The sequence below is a fragment of the Mesoplodon densirostris genome, chromosome 14 (assembly GCF_025265405.1).
Source record: "Mesoplodon densirostris isolate mMesDen1 chromosome 14, mMesDen1 primary haplotype, whole genome shotgun sequence".
Taxonomy (NCBI): Eukaryota; Metazoa; Chordata; class Mammalia; order Artiodactyla; family Ziphiidae; genus Mesoplodon; species Mesoplodon densirostris.
The window spans coordinates 46,909,802-46,926,929 of NC_082674.1; the positions used below are offsets into that span (position 1 = coordinate 46,909,802).

The 17,128-nt window shown below is 38.7% G+C and overlaps 1 protein-coding gene and 1 long non-coding RNA gene across 5 annotated transcripts in view; one reads left to right on the top strand and one right to left on the bottom strand.

The window, feature by feature from the left end:
* Positions 1–13,524, top strand: part of LOC132502180 (uncharacterized) — a 211,579-nt gene extending 198,055 nt beyond the window's left edge. Inside the window, exon 4 of the long non-coding RNA XR_009534405.1 lies at positions 12,017–13,524. This is a non-coding gene — a long non-coding RNA (uncharacterized LOC132502180). The remainder of the gene's footprint in view (positions 1–12,016) is intronic.
* The window catches only part of EFEMP1 (EGF containing fibulin extracellular matrix protein 1), a 69,780-nt gene that overhangs the window by 22,844 nt on the left and 29,808 nt on the right, over positions 1–17,128 (bottom strand). The gene's annotated exons all lie outside the window — the stretch shown is intronic.

Sequence of the window (17,128 nt, forward strand, 5' to 3'; positions counted from 1 at the left end):
AGTTCAGGATAGCAGAAGTTTTATTGTAGTCATATATGTATATAAATTTCTTATATATATTATATAGATACATAATTTTTCTTAGATTTAAAGAGAAGGTTGTTAATCTTTAGGGCGTTGGATCCTCCCTCGCATCTTTCTTCTACATTAGAATAACTTTCATAGCTCTCCAAATCTTCTGTTTCCCTCCCCAATCCTTAGCCAATTATCAACAATTTTTGTCAAAGATTTTCTATTTCCCTTGCTGCTTCCTTCATAGTACTGGAATCAGATTTATCTGGGCAAAATGCCCAGTTCTAGTTAGCTTTTCACCCTTCTGAAATTATCAGCTAGAATTCACCCAAGCTAAGCAGTTCTAGCGGAGAAAATAAATACTGATATTAAGTAACAAAAGAGGACTGACTTCGTTGATGGCCAGCAGTAGATTTATAGTTCTGAATTCTTATCTGTTCTGGCAAAACAGATTGTTAATAGTTTGGTGTGCTTTAAATGATAAACAAAAATATCACCCAAATCAACAAATATCAGCCTCCCTGATAGTTAATTTCTTTGTTTTAGAGAGTGGTGAATCAAGTGTTCTGGAAGTCCTTGACATTGCACTGTGTTCTAACAGAACCTTGAAATACGCTGTTCCCATATGGAAAAATCGTGCTACATGTACTTGCAGTTGCTTCACCAGCAGTGATGATGGTTTTGCACTGCAAATCGACCCTCTCTCACCTAGTCTCCTCTGTGGCTAGTGGTGTTCATTTGCAAGATGATTGGATGAGGTTAGACATACAGTTCATGTCTAACCTTGTGAATTCATATTAAATATTCATGAATGTGGGGGAGAAAACCAACTGGTGAACATGAACCATCAACTCGTGACTCCTCTGTACTACACACAAACCAAATGGACCAATCATAGGCTAAAACAGAGAAAAGCAAGGACACAAAGACCTTAATCCTCATTCTTCCCCTCTTTTTGCACACTGGCAAAGTGAAGCTTATTGATTTCAGAATCTTAAGGGAAAGACATTTTCTACTGATAAATGATTGTTAATTGTCAGGAGTGTTCTCTGGCATCTCTGAGAATATGTCATACCCAGGTAAACTCCCTTTTTTCTTCTTAAACTTAATTATCCATTAAAAATTGGGAAAAGATGACCCTGGTATTTGGAATGATATTACAATCAATCATCAATCTACAAACTTGTGGAGGTAAAACTGTGTTTTGAAACAAGCAGCACCATTAGTCTTTGCTCTAGGATGGCTGAGTACCAGGAATTAAAGACTGTATGAAAGTTCAAGCCCATCCCATACAAGCTGGCAATCTACTTCAAACTGGATGGCCTTCATAGGAATTATGATCCCATCTTATTAGGGGATGCCTCTGCATTGATATTTCAATTGTGTTTTCCTGGTGCTCCACTGCTTCACCCTGCCCCTCCCACCTCCCTCCTATCCCCAGCTCCAGATCAAACCCCTGGAGAGTGATGAACTGGATGGAGACTGAGTACATTCAACTGAGTCCTCCATGCCCTCCGTGAGCACTGTGGCTTGATTCCTGGTCCCCCTCCTTGAGGCCTTACAGTCAGATTAGTCAGTCTCTCTAGCCCAAAGCACACACATTCCTGGCTTACTCCGTCAGGCCAATCATCACTTGAGGTCACATAAGCCCCTGGCTATGGCAATGCCAATTATAACAAGCATGGCTTGGTGACCTCCTAATTGTATGAGACCAATAAACATTATACTTGTTGTTCATTCAACAATAAACAGATTTTGTGCCCATTAAATTGAGGTATAGTACTAAATTTGCTGAGTATAACTTGGCAATACTTCTCCAAATCATTAACTGCCTAAGACTTTGAAAATAAAGTGTATCTTTGTGCCTCTTGCCTTCAGAGCATGTTACATTCTTGTGTGTATCTTCCTGCCCATTTCATTACATCGTACTTATGAGGTTTCTGCACAATGTTTCCCCATATGCCTCAGGGCCCTTCTATTTTTCTGAATTCCAAATGGATAGGTAGTATGAAGGGAGTGAGGGGTGTGACTCATCAAATTTGTACTAAATTCCTTTTTCTTGTCTCTTTCTGATTCAAAATTCCAGCAAAATGAAAAGCAATGAAAGGATAAATATGTGGGTAAATCTTAATGAACACCAACTATATAAAACAAAAATAGTAAGGTCTTTTGTGATTTATAAAAAATTAGAATTAAAATACATGGGAATAAAGCACATGGGTTGGCAGGAAGGTAAATGGAGTTTAAGTTCTTTAAGGTCCTTCTATAGTCTGGGAAGAGGTAAAACTACCAATTTATTTTGGAATTTGATAAGTCAAGGGTACATGTTAAAGTATTCCCTAGGGAAACACTAAAAGAATAGCAAAGAGTATAAAACTGCAAATCTAGTACAGGGGAGAATGGAATAGTACAAAACAGTACGTCATTTTAGACAGAAAGCAAGAAAGGAAAGAAAAAGAAACTAAAATGTGCAGAATGAAAAAAAAAGGCAAATCGTAAAATGGTAGTTTAAACCTAAACATCTCAATAGTTACATTAAAGGTAAGTGAATTAAATGCTTTTATAAAAACTAAAAATTCTCAGGTTGATTACGAAACCAAAACCCAAATACGCTGCTTCAAGAGAAATGATTTAAATATAAGGACACAGGTAGATTAAAGAAAAAAGATGGAAAATATGCTATGCAAACACTAACCAAAAGAAAGTTGGCTTTGCAATATTAAAGTTGACTTTAAGGGAAAAAAGATTACAAAGAATAAAATGTAGTACTGTGTAATGATAAAAGTTTAGTTCACCAGGAAAATGTAGAAATTCTAAATTTAACTTCATTTAATCACATAGCCTCAATATAGATAAAGCAAAAATGGATAAAACTAAAGGGAAAAATGAATAAACACAGTAAGAGATTTTAACATATCTCTCCCATAACTAAAAGAATAAACATACATTTTCAGAAATGAATAGAAAATATGAATAACATGATTAAAAACTTTGAACTTACATACACAGAACACTGTACAGAACACATAACCTTTTCAAGTATTGAGGAAATATTAAAATAAAATGACTATATTCTGGTCTTAAGACAAGTCTAAATAAACTTCAAAAATTGCAATATACAGATTTTGTTCTCTAATTACAATGCAAATAAGATAGAAACAGCAACAATGACGATGACAAAACTAAAAAATCCCTCTCTTTTGGAAAAGAAGAAATATACTTCAAAAGAACTCATGATTTAAAGAAGATAACAAAATTGAAATTTAGGACTATTTCAAACTGAATGAAAATGAAAATGTTATGTATCAAAACCTGTGGGGAAAAAAGCCAACCCTTAAGAAGGCCTATAGTCCCTCCTCTCTTTACATCATCCTATCTTTTCCCCCACCCCGCTGACTGTACTCAACTTATAAGATGAGATTTGTATCTGAGCTAGTCTGTTGTGAGAGTGGACTTGAGGATTTTGAAAAGCTGTTTAGAGAAGAAGGAAAAGATCTTGACCATGTCTTTCCAAAGAGCAGAGCTAGAATAAGCAGATAAAAATCTAAGAAAGGCAGATTTTAGTTCAGTGAAAGAAAAAAATGTTGTGGTCATTGGACATTTTAATATATTAGGAGATAATGAGGTTCCTATCATTGGAAATATGCAAATGGTGCAACGTGAATCTCAGTAGTGGGGGGGGGATTTGACCAGTTACCTGTGTTTAAAGATGGTGCTAAAGCACGGCATGCAAATATGGCAGAATGTTAACAGTTTCTGAATCTGTGTCATACCTTCAACTTCAAGTTTGAAAACTTAATTAAAAAACATTGAAAAATAGATGCTGCATCCACCCCAATATAGAAAGTTGTGAGGATTCAACAAGATTGAATATCTATACTTTCTCCCTTTGACATATGGTGTACATACATATATTTTTGTATATATACAATATATATTGTGATGCTTACTTTTATAATTTTTCCTCTAACATATGAAAAACTCACTCTATGATAAAGCATAGCAAGGAAAGATCTCATCCTAAGTGGTTATTTATTCTCTCTCTCTTCCTTGAGCAAGGAGGTAGTTAAGAAATCCTAGACTTATTATTCCTTGTAAGTATTAAGAATTTTTCAGGAAGGGGGACTCTGCAGGCTTCATCATATTAAGGCATAAGATTATTTGGTGTTCAAAATGTTAAATGCAAGCAACTATCAGCTTGTGCCCAAGTGTTTCATATGCCATTAAACCAAGTGAGATTTGACTTTTTGGTTTTGTTCCAAATTGATACTATAGTTACCATTTCCCTCAAATTATTCATGAATTATCATGCATTCTTGAATTTAATTTGCTGATAAATTGTGCTTGATGTACATAGGCTGTGGGATATCTCCCAGCCCCTGTGTTAAAACACTTTCAGTGATGTGAAGAAATAGCATTCAAATAACTCCTGAGTATTAGTTTGAGGAGTACCTAAAGGCAATAGGGGACAAAAGAAAATACTGTTTCCTAAAACTATGACCTGGTGAGTTTTGATGCTAAAGAATTCTCAAGCTAGCATATAAAATAGTCTTTGGACTTTTAAATGAGTTTGGGGCATTTTACCTTACAGTTCTATTAGAAGCAAAAATACATTTGGACTGTATATTCTCTGAAATCTCTTTCAGTTTAAAAAATCTGAAATTAAAGCTCACTTTGCTGAAATTCTGAACGCTGTTGTGAAAAGGATTCATTTTCCAGCTCTCATCTCTTCTGCCCTCTCTAACACAGAATGTTGGAACCTGGGAAACCTGAAAAACATGCTCTTGCTTCTTGGGGGCCATGACCGTTTCTTCTTCCCTTCTTTTTCATTTTTCAGCAGTAACTTCTCCCTCCTCCTAATCTGTAGAATCAAAGGAGGGGTTAAAATGGACTCATCTTTCTGAACAGGATTGAATGGCTCTGTTAGCAGAGTGGGATGAATAGAAAGTTCTCTTCAATGTTTTAGTGCAGTACTGTGTACCTGTAAAGTTACATACTTGCCCGGAATTTAGAGTAGCTTAATGCTTGTTTGGCAGCATAAACTCTGAAAAAAATCTTGTGGGGAAACATGCCCCATACATGGTTTCTGTCTGTAGAGTACAAAGGGAGATGGACGTGTGCCAGTTATGTAGTTGATGTGTTGAAGGTAGATGCCAAACTAAGGCAGTCTTTAAGAGAATTTCTTGGCATGAATAAACAGATTTTTTTAAAAGTCTATGTTCTTAGATCTGTTATATATACTTAAAATGGTTACTGAATGGAGCACATCCATAGAGTCCATCATATTCCAAGTTTTCATTTTAGAAGAAAATGGAAAAATTCAGCAATTCATATTGTTAATTTTAAAATTAGCCTAGAATTATTTCTCCCTAGAAATGTAATAATTTGTTCGTGGAAACCTTTAAATGAAAACCTTTGGCTTCAGGCACATATGTGGTCAATATGGATGACTGTGAAGCTGCCAGGTAGGGGTAAGGAGGTCCTGTCAGTAACCTTCAACTACAGGTCTCTTTCCATGGCTTTCAGAATTAGAACAACCATACTATTTTCTCACTGCATAGTATTTTTAAGTTCTAAATTATTTTATTTGAGGTTGTTTCCTTCTTTAGTTGCTTGTGCTAGCTTTTTTTCTAGCCTTATTATACCAAGGGTTTATTATACCAAGAATTAGAGTTTACGGGAAGACTTGACCTTTTTAGAAAGTCTGAGAACCACAGAATAAATTTTTTTCTTATACAACTCCCTGACAGAAAGATATGAAATACGATTGAGACAGAAGAGTGGGTAAGATCATGAGTTTTAGAGTCAAGTAAGCCTCAGTTCAAACCCAAGCAACACTGTGTTTTTGGTATGTGTCGGGAGAAAGTCACTTAACCTTTCCAAGTCTCACTGCCATGTCTGTCAAGTAGGGATAATATGCATTTCTTAATGTTCTTGTGAGGAGTAACTGAAGTAATACACACCCCAAATGGTACCTGGTTGGCACTAGGGCTCAATAAATTGTATTTAACAAAACTGTGAATTTGCTATATGTAAGGGTGGTACTTCTGTTATAGACAAGTGGAAGGAAGCAAGAAAACTGCAGAAAGGCAGGGCTTTTTAATATAGTTTTCTATGTCCTTGCATGTAATTATACATCCTATCTTGGTTTCTTTGCTCAGTGTCGTATTTTGAATGTGACACTGAAATCCAATCAGGAGGAACAACCATAGCATCAAATGACTTCCCTTGCTTTTGCATATTCCAGATGAATGGATGCAAGAACAGGCAAAATCAGCCTTTCTTTCTTAAAGTTATTTCTTATTAGGGAAATTGCAAACATTCACACAAATGTAATCTGGCAAAACAAAAAGAATCTAGAATCTTTTGCATTTTATAATATTTTGTGATATGAAAGGACAGTTGGTGGCAATAGGACCCAGCCAGAGAAATGGAATGTTAATGCTTATGAAGACTACTTAGCAAACATAGCTTTAACTAGAGCTCTAATTAGAACTTATGTGTAACTCTGAGAACTTCTGTGTGTACAAGTTCTAGCTATGAAAAAGCTGTGAAAATGTAAATTTCAGAAACAATTTTTATTTATTATATTGACTATGTCAAGGATATTATGGTCATTGTCTTTCAAGACACTGATGAAATTATAAATCAGAACTAGAGAACAGATGGGGAATATTTTCAAACGTAGTGGGAAAAACTGCATGTAAATGAGTCAAATGAGCAGGTCTGAGGAGTCTCCACTAAACATAATAGTGATCTATATCATTTGTAGTTGATGAAGCAGCCATTCAATCATATCACACAGGAGGATTTGATCTGGAGCCAATTTTTGTTTGTTAAAAGCTATGCTAGTAATATAGTAAAAACTCATGGCATATTAGAAAAATTTTCTTTGGAAAATTAATTTTGGTTTCTTTGGAAACCAAATGACCTCCAAATGCTTTCATTATGGCCTTACAAAAATTATATATGTATATATGATAGATTCTTATTCCCATATTAAAGGTAAAACAGAAAATTAATAGGAAAAATTAAAGAATTTAAAACCTGAGGAAAAACACTATGCTTATGGTGTCAGTGTGACAAATTAGCAGGTGACAAGGCTGACTTCCTTCTCTGTTGTCTTATTATCCCACCTTTTTCTGTCCTGCATTTCTTTTTTTTTTTTTTTTTTTTCTTTTTGCGGTATGTGGGCCTCTCACTGTTGTGGCCTCTCCCGTTGCGGAGCACAGGCTCCGGATGCGTAGGCCCAGCGGCCATGGCTCACGGGCCCAGCCGCTCCGCGGCATATGGGATCCTCCCAGACCGGGGCACGAACCCGTATCCCCTGCATCGGCAGGCGGACTCTTAACCACTGCGCCACCAGGGAGGCCCTGTCCTGCATTTCTGATTCCTTCTTCCTATTTCAGTATTTGCTTTTGCATTTGCCCTTTCTCAATTTCACCTCAACTGGGCAGACCATTCTTTTACCTTGAGAATTCTGACTGCTGCCACATCCAGGGTAGTGTGAGGACCATCTCCTACTGGTGTGCAGGCCTTGGGCACTGCTGCTTCAGCAATGGTTTGTGAGTGCTGTTTCCCTAGCCCAGTGCTGTGACTCTCCAGTGCACCCCTCAGGAGCTCAGCAGGCTGTCCCCACCATCTTCATCTCCTCAGGAAGGTGGGCTGCTATACAGGCCCCCAGAACCCCAACACCAGCCACCTAATCCTGTGACTACTCACATAGATGTCAGTAAAATGCAGAAGGTCCTGTATAATTGGATAAACCTCACTGCAATATAACAGGTAGTTTCATCTAAAAACTAGTCCTTTCATCAGTGCCATCTTGTATGGCCCTCCATATCAGCCAGGCAATATACTGCCATGTGCAAACATATGTTGCCACTTGTCTGCCTTTGACTGTAAGCCTCTCTCCAACCCTTCTACCTTAACAGGTTAGATTCCCCTTCTAGGTCCAGCTCACATCCACCTTCTTTAAGTTTCTTTTCCCGGGTTCCTTTGGCCAATGTAAGATGACTGCAGAAAGCAGCTTGTCCAACTGACCTCTGGGACTGCTGTATCTACAGATTATCCTTGCTAACGAAGAGGAAGAGCAGCACACTTGCTATCTGTGGAAAGTCAACTGCCTTGGAGAGATCTTGGACAGCTATCCCCCCACCCCTCTTCTCCTTAACTAGACTCACCTTAAGGATGAAGGGGTGCCTCTGGCACTCTGTGTGGCTTAGGGTCCTAAACAAGTTTTTCTCCGACCACTGAATTCTGGCATTCTCCACTAGGAAACCAGCAGCTGAATATCCCTAGGCATACATCAGTGACCTATATAATTTTATAGCCTCAATTTGTTAAAGGTACCAGTTGAGCTCTCCATTAGATTTGATGTGTAAATTCTAGCACTATTATATTATAAAGTGGCAAAACACTTAAGATAAGTAACATTCAGTGCTTCCATAGTATTTCTACAATTATATTGTCACTACAACAATTTTTTTACAAGACTAGGGGATGCTATGCCAAATAAGGGAAATGTGTAGAACCTCTCGTAGCTTCTGCAAAGGCTGAGTTACAATTTTATTTTCAAACTAGTTTTCCAGTAAGTTTTAGTACAAATTTTAAGATGGAACAAATCTCAAGTAGTAAAAATCCTTTAAGAGTATACAGTTATATTCTGTGTGGATAAAATTGTAATGGCCTGGAACAATGACTACATGCTGAGTGGAATTTTAAGGCTGGTTTTGACTTTATATGAGCTTTTCCTCGAGCTAAGGTATTTTCCCCACTGTGTTGTGTTTGATAAAGATTTAAACTTAAAAACAGAACTATGCTATTTTTATAATGAAATTCATATTTAATTTGCCTTTGTAGCACTGGTATAAATGAAGAATAAAACCAGTCCTAATTAACTACAATAAAATTATCATATTGGGTTAACAAATTTAGAACTCAGAAATAAGTTTTAAAAGCAAATGATGTGTTTACCTCTTCTGTAAGCAAAGCTGATTATGCCACTTCCCACTATCTTCAGGATGATATCCAAACTTTTTAACATGACATGCAAGGCCCTTCATGATTTGACTTTAACCTGTCATCTTGTATTGCTCACTGAATTGTGTAGAACACTTGTTTCTTCTGTATTCCACTTAACGACCTTAGCAAATACTGTTCCTTCTGCTTAGAACACTCTTTCTCTTTCCCTCCTTTCCTTCCCCCAGTTCATTAAGGACTAATTCCCACAACTTCCCAAGACTGACGCCTGGTAGTACCTTCTCTGGGAAGTTTCTGAAACGGGACTCAAAATTTCACATTGCTGTTACTGTCTACTTGCTCAGACTGTGAGCTCTTTGTGGGCAGGCACCATAAGCTTTCATCTTTGTATTCTCAACACCTACTGTGCTTTGCACACAATAGTTACTCTACTCAGGCTTGTTGAATAATCTCACACTTTGAAATTATGTTTAGGGATCCAGCTACAGGATACCTCTGTGGTCTTGTGCTATCTCCCAAACTGTAAGTAACAGAGCAATTGTTAAAATATCTCCCCCCATCTTATTATTCCCAAATCCAACATAAAATTAAAAAGCAAATCTAGACAACTAACACATCATCTCCAGCAGACCCCACTCTTGAGAAGAAAAGTATAGGCCTGACTATTGTTTATGAAGTGTTCCAGAATGGACACTTAAATAGATCAATAAATCAACAAACCAGGTGTTTTGCCTTTGCAAAATTCTTGCTCTGGGTAGGTCTTCAAAAAAACAAAAGCAAAGACAAAACAAAACAATGCCCCCCCAAACCAAACAGTATCAAGACTTAGTGAAGTGATCTCTAAGTCTAGTTAAAATTCCTTTGGATTATTACATAGGCTAAACTATATATTCTTATGTTCTTAAGTTCTTGCTTTATTAGCTTAGCAGTCTAGCCTCACCCGCACTCCAAAACTGCTGTTCCCCTTTTTGTATTCCATTCAAATTCTTATTTTTTTAATTTTAATTTTTTATTTATTATTTTGCGGTACGCGGGCCTCTCACTGTTGTGGCCTCTCCTGTTGTGGAGCACAGGCTCCGGATGTGCAGGCTCAGTGGCCATGGCTTACGGGCCCAGCCGCTCCGCGGCATGTGGGATCTTCCCGGACCGGGGCACGAACCCATGTCTCCTGCATTGGCAGGCGGACTCTCAACCACTGCGCCACCAGGGAAGCCCTCAAATTCTTGTTTTTAAACAAAGATGATTTTTAACTGGAAAATGCATTTCCCCTAGACATATCAGGAGAACTTGTTGCTCTCCTCTATTTATAATCAGATTTCTCCCTTAGTTCACGCTTATTCACAAAATGGATGGTAGGAGACTCACAGGGGAGAGTGGGCCTATGGATAATTGCCTCTTGCCATAATTTTCTGTAATTGCAAAACCTTATTTTAACTAAGGCATGACTCTGCTTAGGTTGTATTCATTGCATATTGCAGTATCACAGACTTAAACATGTTAAAATAAGAGAAACTGTTAAAGGTCTATGTTTAGACACAGTTTATGGTTAGAGACTTGCTCCATATTCCTTCGGTCATACGTTATGACTAACAAACGTTCTACTGTTTAATGGATGTGGGCATGAAGCAGAAAGGATGATTGTCCAGAAGATCATTTAAGGGCTTACCTAGCTCTTAACTGGTTATTTCAGTGGGTGCAGAAGATGAAATTACACCACAATGTTATTAATTTACAAGTTTGATATTTACCTTTGTAATACCTATGAATAAATGTATTGCTAAACAATATCATAAACTGTGGACCCTAATTGGAATGGAACTTGTTTAGAATCATCATTTGACTCAGGAGAAGCACTTGCATACAAAAATAATGAATGTGTCTGTTAGAAATAGTTTTAAACAAATTATTAAATTATTATGATGATTCTGAAAATACTCCTTAAGGATTAAACTACGTTTTAATACCTCTTATTAGCATCATTACTATATGTACTAACTTGAAAGTTAGTACCATTCTTTCTTGAGAAACTTACTCAATTTTCAGTCAATCAGACTGACATATGCCCTCTCTGTCCCATTCCCCCACCCAAGTCCTATTAGGGTGATTTATTAATACATTTAACAATATATGTATGCTTATTTTTCCTCCTTATCCTATGACTATCTGGAGGTAGCATTTTTATTAGGTCACTCCTTGCTCAAAATCTTTCACTAATTTTGACAGTACTCAATCTAAATGGCTTAACAAGAATTGAGAGTTCTACATAAAGTTCCTCCAATGACCTTCCTATCCTGTTTTCTGCTTCCCCTATAGTAGTCCCTCTTTCCCTCACCCCAAACCCATTACTCTGTATACAGGGTGTGCACCCAGCAAAGCCTGCCTTTCTCTTCTCAGGTTTATTAACATCCAGTTCATCCTTCATGACCCATATCACATCTGCTCCCTCCACAAAGCCCTAACTGGCCTTTGGTTGCAGCAACCAATCCCTCCTTTGGACCCCTCCAGTGCTTCTTGGTAACCATAACTACCATTGACTACATGGGGACTGAGGCCCTCAATGAGTGTTTTGTTGACTTGAATTGTTGAGCTGAATTATTTGTGTTGGTTACTTTTCTTTTCTTTTTTAAATTGACGTATAATTGACATACAACATCATATTAGTTTCAGGCATACAACCTAACAATTTGATATTTGTGGATATTGTGACATGATCACCACAATACATCTAGTTAATGTTCATCACCATACATTGTTACAGAATTTTTTTTCTTGTGATGAGAACTTTTAAGGTCTAATCTCTTAGCAACTTTCAAATATACACTACAGTGTTAGTAACTGTAGTTGCCATGCTGTATGCTATATCCCCATGACTTATTTATTTTATAACTGAGAATTTGTACCTTTGATTTCCTTCACTCATTTTGCCCACCCCCCACCCCCCATCTCTGGCAACCACCAATCTGTTCTCTCTATCTATGTATCATTTAATTTCTAAAAATCTAACCTTATCTAACCCCTTCAGATAGACTGAAAAGTCCTTGCAAGAAAGGTGGTGTGGGGAGACCTTCAAGATGGTGGAGGAGTAAGATGTGGAGATCACCTTCCTCCCCACAAATACATCAGAAATACATCTACATGTGGAACAGCTCCTACAGAACACCTACTGAATGCTGGCAGAAGACCTCAGACTCCCCAAAAGGCAAGGAACTCCCCAAGTACCTGGGCAGGACAAAAGAAAAAAGAAAAAACAGAGATAAAAGAATAGGGATGGGGGTTTCCCTGGTGGCGCAGTGGTTGAGAGTCCGCCTGCTGATGCAGGGGACACGGGTTCGTGCCCCGGTCCGGGAAGATCCTACATGCTGTGGAGCGGCTGGGCCCGTGAGCCATGGCCGCTGAGCCTGCACATCCGGAGCCTGTGCTCCGCGACGGGAGAGGCCACAGCAGTGAGAGGCCCACGTACCGTAAAAAAAAAAAAAAGAAAAGAATAGGGATGGGACCTGCACCTCTGGGAGGGAGCTGTGAAGGAGGGAAAGTTTCCACACACTAGGAAGCCCCTTTGCGGGCAGACACGGGGATGGCGGAGGTGGGGAGCTTCAGAGCCACGGAGGAGAGAGCAGCCACAGGGGTGCAGAGGGCAAAGCGGAGAGATTCCCGCACAGAGGATCTTTGCCGACCAGCACTCACCAGCCTGAGAGGCTTGTCTGCTCACCCGCCGGGGTGGGCGGGGGCTGAGAGCTGAGGCTCGGGGCTTCAGAGGTCAGATCCCAGGGAGAGGACTGGGGTTGGCTGTGGGAACACAGCCTCAAGGGGCTAGTGTGCCACGGCTAGCTGGGAGGTAGTCTGGGAAAAGGTCTGGGCCTGCCTAAGAGGCAAGAGACCATTGTTTCGGGGTGCATGAGGAGAAGGGATTCAGAGCACTGCCTAAATGAGCTCCAGAGACGGGCGCGAGCTGCGGCTATCAGCGCGGACCCCAGAGATGGGCATGAAATGCTAAGGCTGCTGCTGCAGCCACCAAGAAGCCTGTGTGCAAGCACAGGTCACTATCCACACCTCCCCTCCCGGGAGCCTGTGCAGCCCACCACTGCCAGGGTCCCGTGATCCAGGGACAACTTCCCCGAGAGAACACACGGTGCGCCTCAGGCTATTGCAATGTCACACGGGCCTCTGCCGCTGCTGGCTCACCCGGCATCCGTACCCCTTCCTCCCCCTGGCCTGAGTGAGCCAGAGCCCGCAAATCAGCTGCTCCTTTAACCCTGTCCGGTCTGAGCAAAGAACAGACACCCTCAGGCCACCTGCACGCAGAGGCAGGGCCAAATCCAAACCTAAAACCCAGAGCTGTGCGAACAAAGAAGAGAAAGGAAATTTTTCCCAGCAGCCTCAGGAGCAGCGGATTAAATCTCCACAATCAACATGATGTGCCCAGCAGCTGTGGAATACCTGAATAGACAATGAGTCATCCCAAAACTGGGGCGGTGGACTTGGGAGAAACTGTAGACTTGGGGTTTGCTTGCTGCATCTAACATTTGTTTCTGGTTTTATGTTTATCTTAGTTTAGTATTTAGAGTTTATTATGACTGGTAGATTTGTTTATTGATTTGGTTACTCTCTTCCTTTTTTTTAATATATAGACATATATATATTTTTTCCTTTTTCTCTTTATGTGAGTGTGTATGTGCATGCTTCATTTTGTGACTTTCTCTGTATAGCTTTGCTTTACCCGTTTGTCCTAGGGTTCTGTCTGTCCATTTGCTTGGTCTGTTTTTTTTTTTTTTTAGTATAGTTTTTACTGCTTGTTATCATTGGTGGATTTGTTTTTTGGTATGGTTGCTCTCTTCTTTCTTTCTTTTTCTATTACTTTTTAATTTTTAATAATTTTAATTTTTTTTATTTTAATAACTTTATTTTGTTTTATTTTATATTTTCTTTCTTTTTTTCTCCCTTTTCTTCTGAGCCATGTGGTTGATAGGGTCTTGGGGCTCTGGCCGGGGTCAGGCCTGTGCCTCTTAGGTGGGAGAGCTGAGTTCAGGACCTTGGTCTACAACAGACCTCCTGGCTCCTCATAATATCAAATGGCAAAAGCTCTCCCAGAGATCTCCATCTCAACGTTAAGACCCAGCTCCACTCAACGACCAGCAAAGCTACAGTGCTGGACACCCTATGCCAAAGAACTAGCAATACAGGAACACAATGCCACCCATTAGCAGACTGCCTAAAATCATAATAAGGTCACAGACACCCCAAAACACACCACTGGATACGGTCCTGCCCACCAGAAAGACAAGACCCAGCCTCATCCAACAGAACACAGGCACCATGCCCCTCCACTAGGAAGCCTACACAATCCACTGAACCAAACATAGCCACTGGGGGCAGACACCAAAAACAACGGGAACTACGAACATGGAGCCTGCAAAAAGGAGACCTCAAACACAGTAAGTTAAGGAAAAGGAAAAGACAGTGAAACACACAGCAGATGAAGGAGCAAGGTAAAAACCCACCAGACCAAGCAAATGAAGAGGAAATAGGCAGTCTACCTGAAAAAGAATTCAGAGTAATGATAGTAAAGATGATCCAAAATCTTGGAGATAGAATGGAGAAAATACAAGAAACATTTAACAAGGACCTAGAAGAACTAAAGAGCAAACAAACAATGATGAACAACACAATAACTGAAATTTAAAATTCTCTAGATGGAATCAATAGCAGAATAACTGAGGCAAAGAACAGGTAAGTGACCTGGAAGATAAAACAGTGGAAATAACTACGAAAGAGTAGAATAAAGACAAAAGAATGAAAAGAATTGAGGACAGTCTTAGAGACCTCTGTGACAACATTAAATGCACCAACATTTGATTTATAGGGGTCCCAGAAGAAGAAAAGAAAAAGAAAGGGACTGAGCAAATATTTGAAGAGATTATAGTTGAAAACTTCCCTAATATGGGAAAGGAAATAATCAATGAAGTCCCAGAAGCGCAGAGAGTCCCATACAGGATAAATCCAAGGAGAAACATGCCAAGACACATATTAGTAAAACTATCAAAAATTAAATACAAAGAAAAAAATTAAAAGCACCAAGGGAAACAGAACAAATAACATACAAGTGAATCCCCATAAGACTAACAGCGGATCTTTCAGAAGAAACTCTGCAAGCCAGAAGGGAGTGGCAGGACATATTTAAAGAGATGAAAGGGAAAAACCTACAACCAAGATTACTCTACCCAGCAAGGATCTCACTCAGATTAAACGGAGAAATTAAAACCTTTACAGACAGCAAACGCTAAGAGAATTCAGCAGCAACAAACCAGCTTTACAACAAATGCTAAAGGAACTTCTCTAGGAAGGAAATACAAGAGAAGGAAAAGACTTACAATAACAAACCCCAAACAATTAAGAAAATGGTAATAGGAACATACATACCGTTAACTACCTTAAATGTAAATGGATTAAGTGCTCCAACCAAAAGACATAGACTGGCTGAATGGATACAAAAACAAGACCCATACATATGCTGTCTACAAGAGACCCACTTCAGACCTAGGGACACATACAGACTGAAAGTGAGGGGATGGAAAAAGATATTCCATGCAAATGGAAATCAAAAGAAAGCTGGAGTAGAAATTCTCATATCAGACAAAATAGACTTTAAAATAAAGACTATTACAAGGACAAAGAAGGACACTACCTAATGATCAAGGGATCAATCCAAGAAGAAGATATAACAATTGTAAATATTTATGCACCCAACATAGGAGCACCTCAATACATAGGCAAATGCTAACAGCCATAAAAGGGGAAATTGACAGTAACACAATCATAGTATGGGACTTTAACACCCCACTTTCACCAATGGACTGATCATCCAAAATGAAAATAAGTAAGGAAACACAAGCTTTAAATGATACATTAAACAAGATGGACTTAATTGATATTTAAAGGACATTCCATCCAAAAACAACAGAATACACTTTCTTCTCAAGTGTTCATAGAACATTCTCCAGAATAGATCATATCTTGGGTCATAAAACAAGCCTTGGTAAATTTAAGAAAATTGAAATCATATCAAGTATATTTTCTGACTACAACACTATGAGACTAGATATCAATTACAGGAAAAAAATCTGTAAAAAATACAAACACATGGAGGCTAAACAATACACTACTAAATAACCAAGAGATCACTGAAGAAATCAAAGATGAAATCAAAAAATACCTAGAAACAAATGACAATGAAAACACGGTGACTCAAAACCTATGGGATGCAGCAAAAGCAGTTCTAAGACTGAAGTTTATAGCAATATAATCCTACCTCAAGAAACATCTCAAATAAACAGCCTAACTGTACACCTAAAGCAATTAGAGAAAGAAGAACAAAAACCTCACAAAGTTAGCAGAAGGAAAGAAATCATAAAGATCAGATCAGAAATAAATGAAAAAGAAATGAAGGAAACAATAACAAAGATCAATAAAACTAAAAGCTAGTTCGTTGAGAAGATAAACAAGCCATTAGCCAGACTCATCAAGAAAAAAAAGAAGAGTCAAATCAATAGAATTAGAAATGAAAAAGGAGAAGTTACAACTGACACTGCAGAAATACAAAGGATCATGAGAGATTATTACTACAAGCAACTATACGCCAATAAAATGGACAACCTGGGAGAAATGGACAAATTCTTAGAAAAGCACAACCTTCTGAGACTGAACCAGGAAGACATAGAAAGTATAAACAGACCAATCACAAGCACTGAAATTGAGACTGTGATTAAAAATCTTCCAACAAACAAAAGCCCAGGACCAGATGGCTTCACAGGCGAATTCTATCAAACATTTAGGGAAGAGCTAATACCTATCCTTCTCAAACTCTTCCAAAATATAGCAGAGGGAGGACAACTCCCAAACTCATTCTACGAGGCCACCATCACCCTGATACCAAAACTAGACAAAGATGTCACTAAAAAAGAAAACTACAGGCCAATATGACTGATGATCATGGATGCAAAAATCCTCAACAAAATACTAGCAAACAGAATCCAGCAGCACATTAAAAGGATCATACACCATAATCAAGTGGGGTTTATCACCAGAATGCAAGGATTCTTCAATATATGCAAATCAATCAATGTGATACACCATATTA